This window comes from Oculina patagonica, chromosome 4 (assembly GCF_052425735.1).
Source record: "Oculina patagonica isolate OP01 chromosome 4, crgOcupat, whole genome shotgun sequence".
NCBI classification, from domain to species: domain Eukaryota; kingdom Metazoa; phylum Cnidaria; class Anthozoa; order Scleractinia; family Oculinidae; genus Oculina; species Oculina patagonica.
The window spans coordinates 30,487,788-30,504,077 of record NC_135761.1 but is presented as its reverse complement, the minus strand read 5'-3'; the positions used below and the strand labels follow the sequence as shown (position 1 = coordinate 30,504,077).

General features: G+C 39.1%; 2 pseudogenes; one reads left to right on the top strand and one right to left on the bottom strand.

Moving 5' to 3' along the window:
• The first annotated feature begins 4,212 nt into the window (after positions 1-4,212).
• On the top strand, positions 4,213-5,335 carry LOC144648308 (uncharacterized; annotated as a pseudogene).
• A 659-nt stretch (positions 5,336-5,994) lies between these two features.
• LOC144648307 (uncharacterized) lies at positions 5,995-6,612 on the bottom strand (annotated as a pseudogene).
• Between the last annotated feature and the right edge of the window lie 9,678 nt (positions 6,613-16,290).

The following is a 16,290-nucleotide window of genomic DNA, read 5'->3' as shown; positions in this document are numbered from 1 at the left end:
GACGGTATAAGTAGGTCAGCGGTAACTCCCGCCAATATTTAAAACAAGATGGTGACCAAGCGATCTTAGAAGAAACAGCTAAGAAATGTCCCAGTTCAGTCCACATGTTTCACCAGCCCTTAATCTGAAGAACCACATTTCATCAGCTATCTGTGAAGTCATTCGCCTACTTGAAAATCTCAGGTTTAGTGATGATAACGGAAACCGACTTGATTACTCGCTATACAAGCTTGAACAGGTTGTCTATCTCTGCGTTTGCAGTCAAAATATATGGCCAAATTTTTTAACTGACGAGGTTATTCAGCTGCTCCTGAATGCATATAATAACCTATCTCAAGACAACTGTGAAACTGATTCTCGTACGCCGACTAACTGTGAGGCAATTTATACAGGGTCGGCAGGTAGGCTAGCTTTTGATATTCCAAGAGAAACTTTAAAACTGTACTTGAGCTATGGTTTTTCTCTTCAGAAGATTGCTAATATGTTTGGGACTTCAAGAAAAACGATAAGTAGGCGTGTTAAGTCATATAGCTTACGAGAAGAAGTCCCAAAGTATGACGATATCTCAGATGAGGCCTTGGACTCTGCCGTTTCTGCTGTATTACACAACTTTCCTAACTGTGGTATAAGAAGAATGAAAGGGTTCTTGCTTGGGCAAGGTATTAGAGTGCAGTGGAGTCGTCTCTGTGGAGAACTGATCCCAGTGGTATTCTGCTACGAACTTCCCAACTCAATATTGTAAATCGGCGTCATTACAGTGTGCCTGGACGCAGATCATTATGGCACTTGGATGGCAACCATAAGTTGATCAGATGGGGATTTGTTATTCATGGATGTGTGGATGGATTCTCAAGACGAATTATGTTTTTGAAATGCAGTACCAATAAAGCAGTGTTACAGCTGTTTTTAAATGCAGTTCAAGACTTTGGACTACCCTCCAGGGTCAGAGGTGATCAAGGCACTGAGAATATTGAAGTAGCTAGACATATGATATCCCATCCAAGAAGAGGGCCAGGTAGGGGCAGCTTCATTGCAGGAAAAAGTTGTCATAACCAGAGAATTGAGAGGTTTTGGAGAGATTTGTTTCATGGTTGTTCCTTTCTTTTCTATTACATATTTTGCTATCTAGCAGATACAGGATTGCTTGACATTAACAGTGCAACTAATTTGTTTTGCTTGCAATATGTGTTCACTCAAAGAATAAACCAACATTTTAAAATGTTTCAAAATGGCTATGACAACCATCCCCTTGCCTCAGAATCAAACATGACCCCTGCACAACTCTGGCTATATGGACTGGCAAACTACCAGGGAGAATGGGAACCACTTGAGGAAGACTTACCATCGTTTGGTGTTGACTATAAAGGTCCTCTCCCATCAAATGAGTTTGATGGGGGGACTTGGAATGATCTTTCAGTTCAAGTACCTGAAATTCAGTGCCCTTTGAGAAGTGCAGCTTTCAATAGAATGACATGTATGGTTGATCCTCTGGAAGAATCTTCCTGCTATGGAATTGATATTTATATCAAGTCTTTGGAAATTGTGGATGATCTTTCAACACTTGCATAAGTAAACAGATGTTGTTAGACTCTTCAGGAATTACACAAGACAGGATAACCATGCCATATTTAAGAACCCTACACACCAGCAAATTTATTTTAATGAGGTACTAGCCTGTGTATGGGTAACAATTTTCTTCACTGACAATTTGCATGTATGTGTAAGCAATGACTTCTGTCCTGTCATTTGGCTTCAATTGGTCTACTCTGGCTCCCCAAGCTCTTGTGACATCAACATTATCCAGCGTTTCTCCAGCAACTCAACCCACACCTTCCATCCAGCAGTTTTCAATGAGCTTAGTTCCTTCCTCATTCAGCCATCCCACCCTGCCCATCTCTTCACCAGTCATGTCATTTGGCTTCAATCCGTCTTCTCTGGCTCCCCCAGCTCTTGTGGCATCAACATTAACCAACGCTTCTCCAGCAACTCAACCCACACCTTACATCCACTCTTCAATCACCCAGCAACCTTCAATGAGCTAACCAATCCTACACCACCAGCCATGTCGCTTGGCATGAATCAATCTGCTCCTGCACCTGTATCTTTTTCCCACCCAGCAACAGTGGCAGTGTTCAGGGAGTATGGATCAGGGGCATTGAAGGATTGGCTGGATTCTTTATTGATTCCAAGAAATATAGCCAATCTACAGCAGGTTAAAGAGATTTGGGAGGTTGGGACTACCAACTGCCCACCACTCCATAAATGGACAGTGGTTATGAGAAACCACAAATCAATATCTGGAAAAACTCTTCCATGTTTAGTCAGCGCAAATTCATCTACAACCTATTTAAAGACTGTAATTTTGATGAAAACATTGTATTTGCAAGACATAATGAACTGAGGCCAGGGAAGCTGTACAAAATCTTAAATTCTAAAAGTAAGTAGAGCTCTTTTGTACTGATTTGATAACACACAAGAAAAGACAACAAAAAATAACATTATAACAATACCACCCGGCGTTGCCCAACCTTAAGAATATACTCATGGGCAAATGGCACCTTATACAGAACCAACCACATTTAAGAAATATCTTCAAGGAGCCTCTCCTAATATCTTATTGCAAAGGAAAATCCCTAAAAGACACGCTCATCAAAGCTCAACTAAGAAGGCTTCAAACACTATTCTCTTTGTGAACCGCAGGAGTCGTGCAGGCCCGTCAACACTTTACACACTGTTTGATTTTTAATGGAGGGGCCCCGTTCTGCCTCGCATAAGAAAAATCAGTTTTCCAAGACTCAATACAGGCATTAAAGCGACCTAGAGCAAAAGATATTACATATGATAAGAAAACACTGCTCTATAGGAAGATCTCCAGGCCTACAAGTATACATATCTATCTAATCCATAGACGCACTGACCTAAGACATACATATGGATCGAAAAATCGTAGTCGTCATTGGCTTATTCAAGTACGTAACCATTGGCTCATTCAAGAACCAATAGAAAAACAGGCGCGAATTTTCGATCCGAATAACGGTCAATAGGGATATATAAACTCCAAACAACACAATTTGCTCATACTGCTCTCAGACCTTCAGTGGCAACTGACGAGATTTAATTAGAATTGAAACTGCAGTCTTGCCTCAGTCACTTTGATAAAATATGGCAGATAACAAGCTTTCAGCAGACGGTTTTTTAACGACCACAGAACTAAACAACCCTGAAGAGGAGTTAATGGATACAGGCGATCTTAGTGCCAAGGAGGAAAAAGCTCTCCTTCAGAAAAAACCCGAGAATGACGGACTCTTGGACGAGGAGATTCCATGCGCTCAACGACCAGCGGAGCGAAGTAAAAAGGCCTCCACCAAACAGCCTAAAACCAACGAGCTAAGAGACAAACAAACCGAGGCACAGAGAAACCAAAAGTACGGCGGAGATAGAAAACGGCGCCGTGAAGCTGACCCTAAATCCTACAGCTCCGATGCGAAGAAATCCTGCCAAGAACAAGACGCTATCAAAGAAAAGATGGCAAGCTCTGAACACTCCATCGGATTGCTCAAGACGCACCTCGAGAAGGGCACATGCCCTAAGACATTACGTTATACTGCACGGGCTAATATCACGCCCGATGAGGATTTTAAGAACGATATCGGCTCGATAAGAAAGAAAGCTGAGAATGCCCTTGTAGGAGCGCTGAGATTTCACAACAGGCGTGTTGAGAGATTAACGATTAAAGCTTAGAAGGCTCGAAGTAGCTAAGTCTCGAAAGAACCATGAAAATAGAAACAGAAATGTCAATCAAGAGAATGTAACCGAACTAGCCAAGACTTTAAAATCCAAGATAAGTGAAGTCAACTCACTGCTGGAAAGACTTAAACAAAAAGAAATAAGGGGGGAAGATAAAAACAAAAAAGATAAAAAACCGGCTAAATGCCAAAAAAGAAAAGAGAGGAGAAGAAATAGAGAGAAAAAACGCTTTCGCAACGCCATTGAGTCACGTAAACAACAAATCAAAAACCTGTCAAATACACAACTGACAGATGAGCAGATTTCATTACTATCCCGTGGTCTTAAGTTCATTCCTGTTCCTGTTCCTGGGAAAATCACTGATGGAAACCTAACGATTGGCAAAATATCCGGGGTGGATCAAGCAAAGGTCAACAAGACTGTTTACACTGGTTTACACAGACGCACCATCTCTACAGTGAATGAATGGCGAAACAGTTAATTTCTGTGTATCCTGTACTTAGTGATGTAGAGCTGACAGCAAAGAGTTGGCTGCAGTACAAGGGCAAACAGAGCAATGGATCCTGTAATAAGTGAAGACGCACATGGTTTAGAGGAAAATTGGAATGGACAAGGAAACTAGGAATTGGACCAGACTGTTTTCGAAAAGAGACAACAAAACCTCACTGAAAAGAGCAAAGTACAGTGGCCCACAAGGGCACTGCAAATTCCAAACGATACTTCCAATTTCAATCTTTACTCTGAATTATTTAGTCTCACTCTGAATTTAGTCTCCTCCCAATTTCCCACAACTTCAATCCGAATTTTAAAAGTTCACACCAAATTCTAAAGGTGGTTCTCCTCCATCGTTTTTGGCTGAGTCTGTGCATGAATTGATGCTAACACTTGAAGTCAACTTTGACCAACTTGATGCTGCAACACATTTTATTCCTGAGAACAAGGAACTCTTTGAACAAATAAGAAACTGTTAGTCATTTAATGACAGCTTGAGAGACTTAATTTTAGACCATGGATACACTGGCCCATTAGACAAGACCCATCAAGATGGTATCATTGGAACCATTCAAGTGAGCATAGTTAACAAGCGCTTACTCTACTAAAGAGAATTTTGTGAGGATTTCAAACTGTTTAAAGTGTATGCAGTGGTAAAAGATAATGATTCCCTCTGCAAGGACCTGTTTGGGCAAAATGCAAGTGGTCCTGGGGATTCAGGTTATGTTTTTTCTCTGGTTCCGCCATATTTTTCCAAAATCTCTTTTTGCCTGTGGAAGGAGAAGAACCAAATTACAGATGAGAACAGCGTTCTGGAAGCTGAGAAGAATTAGGCTATAGATGTGAGTCCAGCTGGAGTACTTGGCTGGTTAACAGGACAGAAACATCGCCCTGTAAATATGCAGAACAACTTACAATAACAGCACATTTCGACCATGATTGCAGGGAAAGAAATCCAAAGCACACCGTCTGCTTTCCTCAAGTTGGAGCATGTAGCAGGGAAATAACATTCCCTGTGGCACACAAACGAAAACAATCCACACATTGCCAATCATTGTTTTTGCATAGTCTGAATGATGTCACTTATAAGTATTAGGGATCAACAACCCTTGGAGACATCATCTCGTCTTAGCTTAGTCCCTCTGCATTCTGGCTTGGTCAAATCTGGATCTTAAAATCTCGATCTTACTGTGAGCGGTGACATTAATAATCCTTTCGTGTCCAGTAAACCACACATCGGGCTTCTCCCTGATTTTGAAAGCCTGGGACCCAATAGAAGGTGCAAACTTTAATTGGCTGCACTTCTTGCAAAGGTTGCGAGGAAGAATCCAAAAGGATCAGTAATAGTTTGAATTTGTTAATATTCAAATGGCCTTTCCATTTAAATATTTGTATTTGCTATTTTTCAAATGGCCTTGCTCTAATCTGTACCTGATTTGCAGGGATGTGAAGGGTTCATTTAGAACTCAAACAAGTGGTAGCCATAGAAGTACCCTCAGAGAATAACTGTTGTCAACAAGGTCGAAGCATTTAAGAAAAGAGAATCACTAGAAAAAATGTCTGAGAAAGCAAAGAGATCTTAAGGTAATGATTTTATTGCCAAGCAAAACAGTAGACAGGAATTTGTGCCTCTCTTAAGTTCTTACATTGATAAAGCTCATGTGGAACCTTTTCATCTTAAAAACAATGCTTGGTAGTACTTCTTGAAAAGCAGTTTTAACATAAGCCATAATAAAATCTAAGCTGTCAGCTGATTTAAAAAAGATTCTGACAATGTAAAGTGTATCCATATTCATTGATAAATTTGTAATGGTCTCTCACCACAACTTGGTGTGTCGTCATATCGAAAAAGGAGTTTCAGAACTGATCACAACTTCTGAAGATCCCTTTCTTTTTCCTTTGCTTTTCTTGGTGAAAATTTTAGGGACAGACTCGTGACTTATCTGGGTTTACACTGACAAATCATGGATCAGTCTATTCCCTCTGTCATATGAGATGGATGGGGAATTGAAAATTTTGGCTCCAAATGATAAACAGGCGCCTTAGACCACGAATGAAAGTTTGTAATGGCTGGATGTTGTAATTCAGATGCGCAATGCTGTCGCAGCAAGTTTTAACATAAATTTTGGAAGAGATAAAGAAAGCTTGTTCTACCGATGGAGTCACCTGCAAAGAAGAAAAACTGATTGCTACCAGGAGTGGAGCGCCTTCAATTTGAGACCATAGTGCTCAGCTTTGGCCCTCAACAAATATTTCATAAAGTAGAGAACGACTATTTCTAACCTCTTCTTCAAACACATAGTGATTATTTAACTGGCCCCATAGTGGACGGAGAGCTTTTGTTGCATTTACAATCGCAGCTTTGGCAGCCATTTTTAAACTTGGTGCCTTGCATTTTTATGTATTTTCGCTGTACAGTTTCTAAAGACAGCCGGTGAAAAAGTTCCACTGGGCAGCATGTGCCAGACCGGCATGGGTAATAAAATTATTTGTTATTTGACGTACTCATATAGACTGTGCTTTATATTCATATTTATTTAGACCCAGGAATAGAAGGTTATTCTCCAAACATGTATTATACCATATTTTTTATTTGATACATGTACATGTTCCAGAGCATTTCGCACAACCACAGTTAGCTGCTTTGGACCACAACTCAGGTACAGGTCAGGAGCAAACTGCCATCACGTGGGAAAGAACGAAACTGCACGAGAATAAAAAGAGAAAGAAGATGATGAATTTAGCAAGAACAATTGAGGTCTTAAAGAAGATTGCACCAGAACTGACAGAAGGAAAGGCGTGCACTAAGGAATATTTATACGCAGGGATCATCTCCAAATTTGGAAAGGGACAGAAGAAATCAGCAGCCCCTTTAAAATTACATGTTTTGTTTCTTTATAAAGAACTTTGTGGCAAGCCAACAGACACACGTTTAGAAAAACCTACATGTAACGAATACAGTTATGATAAGTCATTCTTCAAAGGTGGGGTGAAGACAAACAGATGTTGAAAAGTGAAAGCAAAGACATTACTTTCTTCAGAACTTACAACGCATCAGCAGACTTTCGTAGAATATTCAAGCACTGTTTGGAATGCTTTGGTAAGAAAAGTACAAATAAGATTTTCCAAATGTCCTTTTTCAGATCAAGTGGAACTCGGCATGCTCCAAGAAAAAGCATAAGAATACGAACTTAATTTCTAATTTCTAATGGAGTAATCTCAAGCACTAAAAATCGGGGGTGTAACAGTAACCATAAAAGATTTTTAAACCGTAACGGAAAAGATTTTTGAAACATAGCAGTGGAGAAAAAATCATCTCGCAGCAGGAGATCTCTAAACCATTTTGCAATATATGTCTTAATGATCAGGTAAGCAAAAAAAGAAATAATGAGCGAATACTTTGAAAAAGAGGATGCACTGGCACATGGACTGCTGGGCAATATGCACAAACCAAAGTTCATTGGTTGCATTTCCATTAAACCAACTAAGTAAGATTTTCAAGACAGGTCTTGTGAGCTTTAGCCACATTGAACCAACAGTTGGACATGCTAAACGAAAGCTGCAATCAATCTCCAGTGAAGCCACCCCTATTAAACAACTGCAGGAGGACTTCAAACCTGGTGGTAGGCTTTCAGCAATTGATCTCACACCAACAGTGAATCATTTTGTAGAAATGGACAAACTGTTTCACAAGTACATTGCTAACCTGATTGCAAACTTTAACAACCATTATAAAAAGAACAAAAGTAAAGAATGAGAACATATCAACGCCCTGCTGTGAATGTGAGAGGAAGTGAGGAAGCTCAAAAGTACAGCTGTATATTTTAGAAACTAATACACAACCAGTGGTTACTGGACCAGACCAAACAAATAATTTGAATCACACAATAGAAAGACAGGGAGCGCAGTCTCTCATTAGTAAAAATGGATTCAAAAGAAAGGGAAACAAGGTATCACCACAGTTGCAGTGTTAAGATATCAAGTGATTCACCTGTTTCAAACCATTTTTGTTTTGTTTCCAGGTAGTTTGGTGTATAACTGAGGTGGCTTATAACCAGAACAATGACCCCTTGATTGGAGAAAAAATGGTTTTATTAAAATCTTAAACACATGGAGATTTGATTTTCTTGATTCTATTATCTTTTTTTTGCTTACATATTCTAACCCGCTTTACATCAAATCAGCACTCTGTAGTCATATAAACATTTCTACTTAAAAACTTAGAATTGTTGAAAAAATTTCATTTAAAGGTCCTTGACATTGTAAATGATGATGAACTGTTCAAAAGATGACCTTGGATCATACTTCCATCAGATTGTATACCCACTTGGAATAAAGAAATTCGAAGTGAAACACTCACAAACAACCAGTGAAGATGGGCCAACCCTTGATTACATCTCTTATCATGGATGCCATAAACTCTTAAGAATACAGCCGAGGATTGGCATGTATCACATAAAATGCTTTTCAATTTACCCCAAGTAGGGATTCAACACATTAGCAGTTAAATCTAATGTATGCAATTAAATAAGCTCATTTTATAGCCCAGGCAAGTGCATTTTATAGCCATGTAGTTGAGTTTAACAATAAACACAATATTAGTCTTGCAGAAGGTTGTACATTTAAGCTGACAAGGTTTATTGTCCTATCTAATCAATAATGTTTACAATAATCACACATTCTCCCTGGATAGTTGTTTAATAGTTCAGTAAAAATCGTGCATAAAAACCCAGTTTTTTCAGTTAAGTCTATATTGTATAAAATTTGCATGAAACACTTATCACTCAGAACAATTAACAATTAAGCCTTGTCCAAACTTAATCAATTTCAGAAAATGAGAACTAGCTATTTTCAGGATTAAAAGACCCTTATAAATTGGGCTAAATTAAATTGCAAATTTTAGCCTAACACTGACACAGCACTTTTCCTGTACAATTGCTAACCTGCATAAACCCAAACATCCAGTTCAAGCAGGAAACACCAGAAGGGGGCGTGAGAAAGTTTAATAGGATTGCTGTGTCGCTTGGCACATTTCTAAACACTCTATCTGAAAATGGAGATGAGCCACCAAGCGTAGATCAGCTCAAAAATGAGATCAACCACCATGGCATTGAAATGACAAAGAAAACTAAACAAGTTTTCAACGCCAGTGCCAATGGCACAACTATTTCCAGAAGCCAAGATGAGAATGCCACAAAGACCAAGTGTAAAGTATGTGTCTTTCTGAAGAGGAATGCTTTTTCGCCAGATGCCTGGGAAAGCTTTTCAGACTGTAAGTATATATAAAAGGACATTAGATTTGGCGTTCTGGGTATATTAGCCTTTATTAAAAACTAGCAATGGTATACAGTCAACTCTCTTTAAGACGGAAACCTTCAGGACCGGCTCCAACTGTCCGTCTTAGAGAGGCGTCCGTCTTATAGGGAGTTTAGTTACAGTAATATAACTAAAGAACAGTTGGGATGTACTTCTTTCTAGTTTTCTTGTTAGTTTGCGCAGTTGTTCCAGCCAGTGAGGTGGTGCACTACAAGCCAAGATGCGCCCATTAGGGTGCAGGAGAAAGATACGAGTCAAACAGATTTTTGAATGATAGTTGAGTAGTTTTAATGGTCATTTGAACGCCCCAGCTTTTTTCTAAATCAAATGAATAAAAACACTTTATAACAAGGTTAAAAGCCTTTAAACTTACTGTCTTTACCTTCGTTGGTCACAAGTATGTAGTGAAATTTGGCGCAAGCATCATTATCGAATCGTAAACATCTTGGCCGCCATTTTGGATCAGTTTGGTACTTTTGGCAGTTCAAAGCATTATCCTTTGTGAACAAACAATACAGAAACAATTTCCAAGTGATGATAGAAATTATTTGGGGTTTGTGATTCTAAGAGAGCTTCTCACAGGTTTTGAAAAATTCTAACTAACATGTAGCTTTGAAAAGCAAATAGAAGGAGAAATGAAGAAAACAGTAAAGTAGAAAAAGCGGTTCAAACCACAAGAGGAGTAAGTTGGTAAATCTCACCACTTTAATTACATTTTTTAAACCAAGGCTGATTTAAGTGATATTAAAGGATCCCTCCTAACCATAATACCTTGCGTGCCTCTATTAATGTTTTGATGACGGTATGCGCGGTCGCATGGCTCACAAACAGCAGACACGTGAAAGAACAGTGAAGAGATAGCTGTCTAATGCGCCAAAATGGAAGAAATGAAACACGAAACAAGCGTGAATGTCGATGTTGAGGGGCCATCAACACCCGTAAATGTATACGGTTCGCCTGTGGCTCCACAAGGCCGAAGAACAAGAAATCAATTGCAGCAACATCTTACGCTGTCCATTTGGTGAACATGACTTGAGTGGTAAGCTCGATCCTACATTTTCCACGTGAATTTTTTTAAAATAAAAATCATTGTTTACAATATCGTATATTTTGTCCTGTCATAGACCTGTTCCTGTAAGAATTCGTGTAGTCGTAAAAAGACGGCTAAAATCCCTGGCTGTCCATGTAAAAATGCTTCGATGAAATGCTTCAGCAGCTGCACGTGTGGAACGAAGAAGACGGCGTGCAAAAATAAGACAGTAGAAATTGTTTTCAATGGAAACCCTAGTGCTTTTTCTCGACATCAAGAGCAAGCCGCTACCGCAGATTTTCAATAACCATTATTATTATTGTGATAAAGAAATAGATAAATGAGCAAAAATCAGGAAATGTGGATTTCAAAATCTAAAATGCAAATGAGTATAATGTATAGGAAAATCCCAATTCAATTCTCTCATAATCATTTTACATATATTTTAAAATCCAGTCACTAAACTTTTTTTTATTTCAACAGGGTAGCAAGTCGCCTGGTATTTATTCCGTTTATTGTGGGGCCCTGTAGTCCAGCTATTAGCAGAAGCTGAGTGGACACTCAAATTTGAAGAGGCTCCAAGGGCTCTCGGTGCGCTTTTGGCACTGGATGTGGATGAAATTATCAATGGCAGTAGAATTTTAAAAAGAAAAATAGCAAATCTGTATCCGGATGTTGATGACAGAGTTTGTGAGAACTATGGGCTCCTGTTAGCAATGGCAAGGAAGTTACCAGATTATTGCTGTAGCTAATTTCCGTTTTTTAAATTTAGGAGAAATGAAAGCATGAATATTTTGATGTTAGTTTCCATACTGAAACAGCAGTAAAGAACTCTTTTTAAAAAATTGTAAATTTATATTTTTTATTTCTTTTAAAGGGAATATGTTTACAAGAGTTAATCACCTAACAAGCCTACCCTTGTTGTGATAATTAAACAGATAAAATAATGAGCAAAAATCAGGACATGTGGATTTCAAAATCTTAACAATGATGTGGCCAACAAGAACCACAGAAGTAAACCAGAACTTGAAATTTCAAATTCTGGATCACTAAGTAAGAATGATCTATCTGTCGCTGCTTTAAAAGTTGAGACAAGTCAACAGAAATATCTTGTAACCAAAGAACCATCGTTTACGTTTGGCCTGTCGATTTTTATGTCAACATTGAGATATCTCAAGACAGGGCCCTATCCTAGGTCAAAGTTTTAAACTTTATTCAGCACCTTTTTTGATCTACTCCACAATTATTTATTTTTATTATTTATTTATTCCCCGTAACTCCAACAGAATGTGTCTTGAACTGTGGACTTTCCACTGATTAACTGATTGAATAGTTTTACAAACAAGGACCAGGAATGAATTGACTAGAATTGAACCATATACTTTGTACTCTGTGTGCGTATGATTTCGACATATTGGATTACTTTTTTGTTTTTGCATAGGTGCGGTTAGAATTGTGAAGCCTATTAAATGGAGTTGTACAAAGTGGGGAGGTAAATATCCACCACTAGCCACCTGGAATAGCTATATAACAATGAGAATAGCTTCCACTACTATTCCTTTAAACCTGGACATAGTAGCAACTGTTGGGATTTACTTACTTGAGACAGAAAGAAACTAAAAAGTAGACAGACAACTTGCTGAAGCCACATAATTGCCTCTTAAAAGCTCTGGGCCAGGTTGTTCAAAGCACGATTAAGCTAATCCAGGATTAGTGTGAAATTTGATTTTAATTTTATAACATTTCGTTGAGGTTTTCTGTTAATATTTTCTGCCCCCAGTTTTGACGTGGACCAATCTCAAATGGAAAACCTCTGGAAAACCTCTTTAAACAAGAGAAATTAAAATCTTGATCATCTTTTAATCCTGGGTAAGCATTAATCTTCTTTCGAACAACCCGGCCCTGTTGTTTATCCTGATGACTCACTTCAGCATGCAGATCCAACAGTCAACGGACAAACAGAAAGAGTACAAAGAGGAGAAATTACCCAAATCACCTAAAGGCCCCACCATGACACCATGGGTGGTAGTTATGAGCACCCACCACAGAAAAGACCCTGCCAGTTTCAGCATGAGAGCATTAATGAGAAGATCCAAAGGTGTGAAGATTCTCTCACCAAGCTTTACAAATATGACCCAACGTATGACAATTTAAAACTGAGGAGAATGAAGAAGATGAACAAGAAGAGGAGGCCAAGGAGTTGCTAATGTCAATATTTTCATGAAATATTTTAAATCAAGCAATGCAAATTAAATGCAACTGTTGTAATTCAATTCAAAATAAAACCCTATGCGTCTTTCTTTTCATGTTGATATCAAGAGCCACGGCTGGGGCAGTCGAACAAGGTACTCGTCCGAAACTAAAGTCAATTTTGCATGCAAGTTTTTTGCTTATTACGACGATTTCGATCTTAAGAAAAAATCGTTTTACTTGCTCACTTGTTATTTTTGTCATTCATGTTAATAGTAAGCACTTCCTCCAATGTAATTGTTGTCATGCTGGAAATTGCTCTTCTCGCTTTTGGCCGCCCTCAATGGCGGCAGCGTTTTGGATACTAGTAATGATTCTTCACATATTGAACACAACTGCCTGTGTTGCAGTGAATGAAATGGTGCAACTTTTGTTTAAGTGTATCGGTGAAAATCATGGCAGAAACCATATCCTTTCTTCTAAATATATAGAAATGTAAACAATAGTGCATTTCAGTTATTTTACCGTCGTTTTGTTCTCTTCTATCAAATAAATTTTAAAGGGACATTTTCACGGTACTGCGCATGTACAAGTTATGACGCAAGCAAAATCACTTCTATTGTTTACAGACCAATCGGAAGCGATATGTCAATATGCAAATCCTGCGCGTATTTTGTCCGTGTCATGGAATTTTCGTGAAAGCTGATCGATTTACTCGTCTGACTCGTTTAAATCAACTCTCTTCACAATTTCAAAGCTCATGCTTAAAATGTCGCCAGCATCTGGCAAATCATTCAACTGCCAGTGTTATGGTGTGTGCTCAAGGAAAGACAACTGGAAAGATGAAAGCAAATCGAATGATTTTCCTTGCAATCACGCGGCGAGCTACACGACAAGATACCTCCGCATTGCTTTGTTTATGTATAGAATGATTGATAAAAAGCGTATAACGAGAAAGTTCAGTTTTCCTTGTACATTAAAGCTTGCACATTCAACGCTTCTGTTATGATAGAATTCTCTCACTCGCATGAAGTTGCTGTGAAGATAAATCGGATAATTCAACTGAAACGTACGTTCGAATTCAATTTTGAGATGCAGGAATACAATCGCGAAAACGTCGATGTGGACATGAGATTTCTTAGCTTATGCCGCGATCCAAAATAGTTGCAACTCTTTGTAGATATTTTCTAAATGGTATTAACAATCTACCGCTGTATTTTGTTTTGCAAGAGAACCTTGTGATCTTTATGCAGTGAGCAAACAATCTGTGTGATCGCTCGTTTGTATCTTATCGCGTCCACGGTCACATCACACCTATAAATTTTATTCAAGCGCATCAAAACAATGTTCATACGAACCCGCACATTCTACAATTATGAATTTCTAAATGATAAATCCTTCTGCAAGCCACACAAGACCGCTCAGCACCACACCAGATTGATCTGTTTATCTTTTCGATCGCCAAGTACTCTTGAGAACGTCCCGTCGCCGGTCGATCGTGATGTCGCTTACAAGACTCCGTATGTTAAATGGCTTTTTCGTTGCCCAAATGCCTCAATCAGTCGACAAATCATCACTCACGGGTACTTGAAAAATAGCTGACTTCAGTTTGTCTAAGCGGAACAACGGATGACAATGTTTAACGACGGATTCATTCGGATTTAACAAACGATCGCTACTTTGAATTTAGTGTTGACCCGTATGACTTATTCTGGAAGCTGTCACCTCACGCATGCGCATTACTGTGAAACCCTCGCTTTAACATTTACATTCAGTTCGATATTTGGACATTTTTATATTTATTCCATTCAATTAAAGTTGATTTTGATTAGTACTGCGTGATTTACTTATCAAGAGAAAGATTTCGAACAAAATCGAACCCGATTGTGTTCGCTTATGTTCGATTGGTTCGAAAATCGAACTCACAGCAAAATAGGTGTTCGATTTTGTTCGATTACCGAACCCAATCGAACGATTGGTGTTCGATTGATTTTTGCGTCGATTTTGTTCGATTGGATACCCCGGGAATCCAGGGTAGCCTGAATTTCAAACATCCCTCTGTGCTCGCCTGCTAGGGAGATAAACAACGTGAACATGAAATGAAGGACATGAAGACAAAATGTCCAAAAACACTTTTAACAAACCAAATGAATGACTAAATTACTGTTGTAATACTGTTACATTCGTAACGACTGACAAATCTTATTCTAAAACTATGTATTAAAGGTTACCTTTCCCAGGGGGGGTACTCAGGATTTTAAGTGACGGGGATGATCGAGGATTTTTTTGGGTTTGAAATTTTCGATTCCGGGATTTTTTTGGGTTGGAAAATTTGGCAAGTATTTTTTTGGGTGACTTGATTTAGATAGGGGATTTTTTGGGTATTAAAGACGAACTAAAGTGCCTTGCCGCGGCCTTGGCGTATTTATGGTATGATTTATATACAAAACGAGCGTTATTTGTGTTATATTATTGCCCCTCCTTGCAATTTAGGGGTAATTTGACAAGGGATTTTTTGGGGGTTATTTTTGGTCCATGGATTTTTTTGGGTAATGTCAAAAGACCAAGGGATTTTTTTGGGTCCTGAGTTTTGCCTCCATTCGATCATCCCCGTCATTTACAAGCCGGAGTACCCCCCCTGGGTTACCTTTCAGCTTTCTAAGCTCTCCTTTAATACGGCCGCCATGAGTTGTATCATCGATCGAATATATATCCAACTTGAATGAAAATTCAACCTTTCTCAATTCGAATATTCGCAGTTTCACTGTTTTACACCTATAATGTACAAAACAAGAGCTTCAAGGTGATGTACAAGCGTGCAAAGAAATCACTGAAACACTTTCGACGATCCAAAAATTCATTCACAGCTGACTTCCTGACAACTCTCAGCTCTGCACAACGTTTTAGCTCGACCGCTTGCGTCAGAGCAAGCACGTAAACAAATGAAATTTCTCCTACAACTGCCCAGCATGTAGCTGAGTCTCTTTCGGATGCAAAAGGAATAGTTAATTTACCTGAAACTCTCTCTGTGATGAAAAACCTCCAAGCGAACCTCCACTCACGCGCCATATTACCATCTGGAATCAATGAAGCTTTGTAACCACGTGTGTTGGTACGCGTAATCACGCGTGACGAACGTAAGACGAACGATCCTTATCCTCAACCTCGTTCCCACAACGAGGCTGTCGGTTGTTGGATGTCGGTTGTCGGTCCTGACCGGGGGAGGGGGGGGGAGAGGGGGTTAGCCCTGCGTAGTTTGGAAAATGCAAAAGGCGACGCCTTCTCGCTTTTTCCCTCGCGTGGCCGTCTCGCGTCTGTCGTCCTTTTGCGTTTTCTAAACGCGAGACTCCCCTGCAGCCAGCACAACTTGCGGAAAACGCTTCAAACGATGTGACATTCAGGCAAGCAACAAAGAAAACAACATGGCTCAAGAAAAGTCGATTTCATTTACAGAACATAAAAATTAAATTATATTCCTTTTGAATCAAAATCGCTGAGTTCCCCATACAAACGCT